The sequence below is a fragment of the Schistocerca nitens genome, chromosome 1, assembly GCF_023898315.1.
Source record: "Schistocerca nitens isolate TAMUIC-IGC-003100 chromosome 1, iqSchNite1.1, whole genome shotgun sequence".
Lineage (NCBI taxonomy): Eukaryota > Metazoa > Arthropoda > Insecta > Orthoptera > Acrididae > Schistocerca > Schistocerca nitens.
Window position 1 is genome coordinate 239,077,726 of NC_064614.1, and position 9,324 is coordinate 239,087,049.

The following is a 9,324-nucleotide window of genomic DNA, read 5'->3' on the forward strand; positions in this document are numbered from 1 at the left end:
TCGTACCCTTCAGAAACACCAAAGATGAATGAGACCATAAAGCCTGCCTTGCGGCCAGTGTGTCTTGGATGAATCCACTTCAAATGGTTCAAATGGCTCTAAGCACTATGGGGCTTATCATCTGAGGTCATCAGTCCCCTAGACTTAGAACTAAGTAAACCTAACTAACCTAAGCACATCACATATACTCATGCCCGAGGCAGGATTCGAACCTGCGACCGTAGCAGCCGCGTGGTTTTGGACTGAAGAGCCTAGAACCGCTCGGCCACCACGGTCGGCGATGAATGAACTCTACAATATTCGCCAGGTCTATGTCATAGGCACAAACGACTATTACTTGTGTGCAGGCAGAATCTGCTTTCATTGCTGAAGACGAAGGCGCGTCATTCCATCTTCCAAGTAATCCTGTGATGGCACCAGTAGAGCGATGCACGTCGATGTGGCGTGAATGGAAGAAGGGCTGGAGGCGTGCATGCACTAGCAGTCACACTGCTAGTACGAGGTGCATTCTAGTTCTAAGGCCTCCGATTTTTTTTCTAATTAACTACTCACCCGAAATCGATGAAACTGGCGTTACTTCTCGACGTAATCGCCCTGCAGACGTACACATTTTTCACAACGCTGACGCCATGATTCCATGGCAGCGGCAAAGGCTTCTTTAGGAGTCTGTTTTGACCACTGGAAAATCGCTGAGGCAATAGCAGCACGGCTGGTGAATGTGCGGCCGCGGAGAGTGTCTTTCATTGTTGGAAAAATCCAAAAGTCACTAGGAGCCAGGTCAGGTGAGTAGGGAGCATGAGGAATCACTTCAAAGTTGTTGTCACGAAGAAACTGTTGCGTAACGTTAGCTCGATGTGCGGGTGCGTTGTCTTGGTGAAATAGCACACGCGCAGCCCTTCCCGGACGTTTTTGTTGCAGTGCAGGAAGGAATTTGTTCTTCAAAACATTTTCGTAGGATGCACCTGTTACCGTAGTGCCCTTTGGAACGCAATGGGTAAGGATTACGCCCTCGCTGTCCCAGAACATGGACACCATCATTTTTTCAGCACTGGCGGTTACCCGAAATTTTTTTTGGTAGCTGTGAATCTGTGTGCTTCCATTGAGCTGACTGGTGCTTTGTTTCTGGATTGAAAAATGGCATCCACGTCTCATCCATTGCCACAACCGACGAAAAGAAAGTCCCACTCATGCTGTCGTTGTGCGTCAACATTGCTTGGCAACATGCCACACGGGCAGCCATGTGGTCGTCCGTCAGCATTCGTGGCACCCACCTGGATGACACTTTTCGCATTTTCAGGTCGTCATGCAGGATTGTGTGCACAGAACCCACAGAAATGCCAACTCGGGAGGCGATCCGTTCAACAGTCATTCGGCGATCCCCCAAAACAATTCTCTCCACTTTCTCGATCATGTCGTCAGACCGGCTTGTGCGAGCCCGAGGTTGTTTCGGTTTGTTGTCACACGATGTTCTGCCTTCATTAAACTGTCGCACCCACGAACGCACTTTCGACACAGCCATAACTCCATCACCACATGTCTCCTTCAACTGTCGATGAATTTCAATTGGTTTCACACCACGCAAATTCAGAAAACGAATGATTGCACGCTCTTCAAGTAAGGAAAACGTCGCCATTTTAAGTATCTAAAACATTTCTCATTCTCGCCGCTGGCGGTAAAATTCCATCTGCCGTAAGGTGCTGCCATCTCTGGGACGTATTGACAATGACCGCGGCCTCATTTTAAAACAATGCGCATGTTTCTATCTCTTTCCAGTCCGGAGAAAAAAAATCGGAGGCCTTAGAACTTGAATGCACCTCGTAAGTGGTTCACACCTGGTCGTGCTGACACGTCTGGGCTCGCCATGTTATCTGTCTTATGAATCTATCCCCTTCAGAGCGGATGCACAATTACGTTCGACCTTCTGTGGGAATCTCAAAGTAGCAAGCGGGAAGGCCACGGATGGGGACTGCGGACAGGCGATGCTAGATGGGAAATGGGTCGCCGAGAGGTGTATCGAGATAGTCCTCCGAATTTCGATAAACACTGTGTCCGGACGGCGCAGTGGTTAACGCAATTTGCAAATAAGTAGGAGTTCCTGGTTCAAATCCCCGTCCAGCACACATTTTCACTGGTCCGTACTTATTCCACATACAGTCCCGAAGCAGCTGACTTCAGTAGTTCCTTCCTTTTACTTTCCTCTCCTCCACCTTCAGTTCACACAACCTCTTATCTGTGCTATGGTAGCAGTCAGTTCTGCCGCTGCTTCCCTTCCAGAACGACAATGTGCTGGGCCCTTTTGTGCTGGGTGGACGTTCAGAACCCCGTCGACGGATGTGAGAATGTTCACGTGACCATTGACACAAGCATCGTTGCACAAGTGAGGCAGCACTTCCAACTTGTGTGGCAGTTCTCCGAAAGGAACATCCGGCCTCTCGGAGGGCCGCAGTTTGACCATTCTCAATCTCGCTCAGTTGGCTCTAGGAAGCGCGAGTGCATTTCCATGGAACGTCTGCCTGCTTGCTTCATACATTTGCGCCACACTGAGCCTTTTGGCTGTTTGAACTCCCTATTAAAGGGTAGACACAGATGGCGCTCTGGTAGCTACGCAACTACGCTATCTGTTGGCGGACGACGTTGAAACCATTATCAGTACACTATTATCTTCGAGGTGTTATGTGCCGTCATCGGATCAAAATCTACGTCGATCTTCCAGGTGTACTAATTTTTTCCGGAAGTATATTTCAGTAAGACACCTTTGTATGAACAGGTCAAGATAAGGAAAATACTCTGTCCAAAATGGCAGTGCTTGCCAGAAATATGCTATATGTTTCATTCTGGCACAACCGATCAATTCATAGCAGCAACAAACTGATAATATTGCCAGTTGACAAACTTGTGATTTTTACCACCGTATGTTTCGGGACTACGTTATTCATTATCAGGTGCTATAAAACAACAAAAAAGCAATACGTCATTATATTATACGTACTGACAACCAAATAAAAGTGTTTACTTCAGCTTGTAGGACAATATAACTTAAAGTTTCTTTGCCATGAGTAACAGTCAAAAGTATAAACCCGTCTGCAAACGTCCATTGTCAAACATAAAACTCTCCCAAGGACATCTCATGTTAGCATGCTATACTCTCGAGGCTCAGTTGTAAACTAAATGCAGCCGCTTTCACCTACCAAAGATAGTACTTTCTTGCAAGTTTGAAGAGTTTTACGTTTGACAGTGCATGTCTGCTGGAGGGTTTTACTTCTGACGGCGCCTAATAGCATTGAAGTTTCAAGCTGTGTTGTGCAATAGGACAATACAAATATTTCTATATGGTTCTCAGTGTTGCCATGTATTGATTTGTTTCCTTGTATTATAGCGCTTGATAATGAAATAACGTGGTGCCGAAATACGTTGTGGTAAAATTATCATATGTGTGACAACTGGTGCATAGCATTCTCAGTAGCGATGCATGAAACAGTTGTGTAGTGGCTTTAGAACACTTAAACAAGACAACATGGCTAAAAAATACTCTTTTGTTGCGGTGTTACATTTGGTTCAAATGGTTCAAATGGTTCAAATGGTTCTGAGCACTATGGGACTCAACTGCTGAGGTCATAAGTCCCCTAGAACTTAGAACTACTTAAACCTAACTAACCTAAGGACAACACAAACATCCATGCCCGAGGCAGGATTCGAACCTGCGACCGTAGCGGTTGCGCTATTGTTACACATAAAGGACAGTTACACAAAATTCCGATTCGAATACCTGCAATACCTCCTTTTATACACCTCTGCCTCCTTCTAATTTTAATAGTCTCCAATCTTTGTCCTTCTTTGTGCTCTTCTACCCCTCGGCCGAGCGGGGGTAGCCGCGCGGTGGGGGGCGTATTGTCGCGGTCCGCGCGGCTCCCCTCGTTGGAGGTTCGAGTCCTCCCTCGGGCATTTGTATTTGTGTGTCTTCCTTAGCGTAGGTTAGTTTAAGTTATATTAAGTAGTGCGTAAGCTTAGGGACCGATGACCTCAGCAGTTTGGTCCCATAAGACCTTACCACAAATTTCCAGCTTCTTCTACCTCCGCTACACTTCGCCTTACTTCTTCCTCATTTCTTTCCCACTTCGTTCTTTTACCACCTCTAACAAAGATGCGTCCCCACAGAAACAGCGCCCAGGGCACGCGCCCCTGTTGCCACACCCCAGTTACGGCACTATTTCAGCTGAGGCGGAACGTACGTCATGTGAACAGGTGATCAATGGACGTACAGTCATGTGGAGCTGTTATCAAGGGCAAAGTATAATTTTAATTCGATGTTGATAGCACAAAGAAGACGGCTTATCTTAGATATCAAAATCTTGACATCATGTACGCACACATGCGATAGCAAGACCACTAGCACTGAAATATATTCGTATTATAATAAGAAAAAAATTCTTTTTATAACTTGAAATCCTTTTCTTGCTACAAACTGCATTAATTATTATACTGTACGTGTTTCGACTTTTATATTAAGGCATATTCAGTGGATTTAATTTGGAATACCACAGTTTCGTTTTTATGTACGATATTTATACATCCGAGAGCAGTTGACGCCATTACTTTTACAGGAATAAATTCTTACTTGCAGTAAGCACTTCGTCCGGTCGAAATCTGTGGCTCTGGCTCTGAGCACTAAGGGACTCAACTGCTTTGGTTATCAGTCCCCTAGAACTTAGAACTACTTAAACCTAACTAACCTAAGGACATCACACACATCCATGCCCGAGGCAGGATTCGAACCTGCGACCGTAGCAGTCGCACGGTTCCGGACTGCGCGCCTAGAACCGCGAGACCACCGCGGCCGGCCCGAAATCTGTGTTTTTTCTCATATGGTCATAGGTAAGAGTTAGCAATGTCCTTTCACTTATGAAACCGACACACTTCCATATCGCAAAATTTTTGTTTTCCACTTTTCACATTTCATTAGTTAACTGCTGTGGAACACCACTACTAATATGGTAAGCGATATACACTGAAGCGCCAAAAAAACTGGTATAGGCATGCGTATTAAAATACAGAAATATTGTGAAGAAAACGGTTCCTGGAGATTTACTATGACCGTGAATTTGCAATCAGAAAATGTTTAAGAAAACTGCATGAAATAATTAATATTGTATAAACCCAAGAACCAGTTTTACTTCCGGAAACTTCAAAAGCAAACCTCTATATGAGAAGTTTCTCAATCCTGTTAAAATTCTGATAATTAAATCCTTTGGTAGTGAAAACAGTAAAACACTCTGGAGTTAATTTAATAATAGGGGCACAGACACTGTAATTTTGCTTACCAGTAACAGTTAAACTCAGCTAAACTTGCATCTAAACATGGATGAATGGAAATATGACGTAAACTGGCATGTAAACAAATATCGCGTACTTTGACAGCTGTTAGATGCAATGTTCCCTCTAATACGCCGACTTGAACCAACGGCGAGTAAGCTACTTCTTTGTAATTGGTCGGCGTAAATACACTCCTGGAAATTGAAATAAGAACACCGTGAATTCATTGTCCCAGGAAGGGGAAACTTTATTGACACATTCCTGGGGTCAGATACATCACATGATCACACTGACAGAACCAGAGGCACATAGACACAGGCAACAGAGCATGCACAATGTCGGCACTAGTACAGTGTATATCCACCTTTCGCAGCAATGCAGGCTGCTATTCTCCCATGGAGACGATCGTAGAGATGCTGGATGTAGTCCTGTGGAACGGCTTGCCATGCCATTTCCACCTGGCGCCTCAGTTGGACCAGCGTTCGTGCTGGACGTGCAGACCGTGTGAGACGACGCTTCATCCAGTCCCAAACATGCTCAATGGGGGACAGATCCGGAGATCTTGCTGGCCAGGGTGGTTGACTTACACCTTCTAGAGCACGTTGGGTGGCACGGGATACATGCGGACGTGCATTGTCCTGTTGGAACAGCAAGTTCCCTTGCCGGTCTAGGAATGGTAGAACGATGGGTTCGATGACGGTTTGGATGTACCGTGCACTATTCAGTGTCCCCTCGACGATCACCAGTGGTGTACGGCCAGTGTAGGAGATCGCTCCCCACACCATGATGCCGGGTGTTGGCCCTGTGTGCCTCGGTCGTATGCAGTCCTGATTGTGGCGCTCACCTGCACGGCGCCAAACACGCATACGACCATCATTGGCACCAAGGCAGAAGCGACTCTCATCGCTGAAGACGACACGTCTCCATTCGTCCCTCCATTCACGCCTGTCGCGACACCACTGGAGGCGGGCTGCACGATGTTGGGGCGTGAGCGGAAGACGGCCTAACGGTGTGCGGGACTGTAGCCCAGCTTCATGGAGACGGTTGCGAATGGTCCTCGCCGATACCCCAGGAGCAACAGTGTCCCTAATTTGCTGGGAAGTGGCGGTGCGGTCCCCTACGGCACTGCGTAGGATCCTACGGTCTTGGCGTGCATCCGTGCGTCGCTGCGGTCCGGTCCCAGGTCGACGGGCACGTGCACCTTCCGCCGACCACTGGCGACAACATCGATGTACTGTGGAGACCTCACGCCCCACGTGTTGAGCAATTCGGCGGTACGTCCACCCGGCCTCCCGCATGCCCACTATACGCCCTCGCTCAAAGTCCGTCAACTGCACATACGGTTCACGTCCACGCTGTCGCGGCATGCTACCAGTGTTAAAGACTGCGATGGAGCTCCGTATGCCACGGCAAACTGGCTGACACTGACGGCGGCGGTGCACAAATGCTGCGCAGCTAGCGCCATTCGTCGGCCTACACCGCGGTTCCTGGTGTGTCCGCTGTGCCGTGCGTGTGATCATTGCTTGTACAGCCCTCTCGCAGTGTCCGGTGCAAGTATGGTGGGTCTGACACACCGGTGTCAATGTGTTCTTTTTTCCATTTCCAGGAGTGTAACTTTAATGGCGGATGCCTCAACTTACACGTCTGACAACATTTCACAGTAAAACACATAAATTTTCCTACCTAAACGACTGTATATAGAATTCGAAGCACACCCCTCCAAAACACACACACACACAAGGCATGCAACGACTAGTACAAATACATTTAAAAGCAAAACAAACAAGTGACGGCAGTAAGTACTGTTAGTGATGGGGTCAACAATCACTGAACGTGAACAGTATTTACAATACACTACTTTTACTTGCAGAGAAAAACTTTAAGAGATAGTATTACAAAGCAAAAAGAAATTAAATTGGATACAATTGCGAGTTTCTCGAAGAGAGGAATGGTTTTGACTCTTATCTGTTCTGGGTCGGCGTGACGTGGCGATGGCGGTAGAAGCTGTTCGAAAGTTGCTGATATGAATCTTAAGTTCACCCAGACGTGTCCTTGGTATTATTATATCCTCTTTTCTTGCATCCTGTTTCGGCTGGCAGTGGCAATTAGTTGCGTAGCATCCGTTTGTCGTAGGGCGGAACGAAGTTTATGCAGCACTTGAATGTCTTACCAGTTCAACTGCAACTTTCACACACGATAGTTTGGCACAGTCCATAATCGTGCTTAAATTAACATTCCATTTGCTATAATTTGCTAATTGCGCAGTTAGACAGTCCATGTGCTGGTAACATTCATGGTTCACGATAACACTGTTCCCCCAAAAGCAGTCACTTACATAGCAACTCAATTCACAGTTTATGTAATGCAGTTCAGTTCTAAACCGACGACAATACTGTCTGTCCACGTGTGCTCTGTCACTGCCACGTGCACCATTCTGCGAAAAAACAACAGCGTTCGCGTAATAGAACGTCCGTTTAAAATGTCCATCATAAAGTCAAATTTCAAACCGTGTTTAACACACAAAAGTCCGGTATTAATATCCCGTTAAACGCACACCATTACTAACCACAATACTTGCTTTCGTACCGCCACGTTCAAGCGCCATCCGCGACTGTCTGCCACACTATTCGACCCAACAACTGTCGATACCTCTTTCGCTCAACACTTCTTACAATGCTTCTACCTACTGCATCCCGTTTTACACAATACATTTAATAAAACTATCTGGAAGATCATCAGAAAAAAATCTAAGTCTTTACATGAGGAACTGGTATAGAAAACAGCAAAGTAAACATAGTCACACCTCCATGTTCTACACTATATTACCAAATGAAAACTACTCTACGTCATCAGAAATATATATATATATGAAGTACAAGGTAGTAAAAGAAAGGAAAAGAAATTATATCTCGTTACATGTCGTGGCGTCACAATATGCAAATCTAGCGTTGCTGCCTCTGAATCACGGGGTCTCGGGTTCCATTCCCGGCCGGGTTGGGGATTTTCTGTGCCCAAGGACCGGGTGTTTGTGTTGTCTTCATCATTTCATCATCATCATCAGTTGTGACTGTGGCCAGATTGGACTGTGGAAAAAAACGGGATTGTGTAAAAATTGTGACTTTGTACAGGCTCTGATAACGGCGCAGTTGAGCGCCCCACGAGCCAAACACCATCATCATCACAATATATAAACAGGCAGAATACGGCGCTGCAGTCGCTGCTATTAGAACCGACCAACAGGCCACAGCAGGGACACCGACGAGCTCGCCCACAGACGCACGAACAATCTGCCAACATTCCCTCACACTGTGCCTCCGGTATATGACCATCGGACACAAGACCGATAACAAAACTAACTGTTGCAGGTTGCAGGACGCTGAACGAGGACTCTGTACCAGCACCCAGCGCCAGCCGCCGAGCAGCACAAACGCACAACATCAAGGTATCGACATGCATGATACCCACTACTAACAAAGCCTATCCTTGTACAACCTATCGCAGGCAGCAAGACAACCGCTACTGCTCTTGCCGCCCGACCTAACTTTCGCAGAGGTTTTTTTCCCTTGGCTCTTGCCTTGGCACTTTTTTTCCTCTGCCCTTCAAACCGCAACGCTTCGTCAGATTTCGACCAATCTATCTCCAGATGAGCGCGTATTAATGGTTAATCCTAACCAGACGTACGCAAACATCGCAGCACCCACATCCTGCGACACCTCACTTTAGTGAATACTAACCCTTATGCAGAGATGGCAGTAGACCTTTTGTGTTGGCCATCATGCCGGTGTGGGCGAGGAGGGGCTCCACCTCTATTTACATATATAAAAAAAAAAGGCGCTGCAGTCGGCAACGCCTATATAAGACAACAAGTATCTAGGGCACTGCTGCTACAATGGCAGGTTATCACGATCAAGATTTAAGTGAGTTTGAAAGTGGTGTTGTAGTCGGCGCACGAGCGATGAGACACAGCTTCGCCGAGGTAGCGATGAAGTGGGGATTTTTGTACACAACCATTTC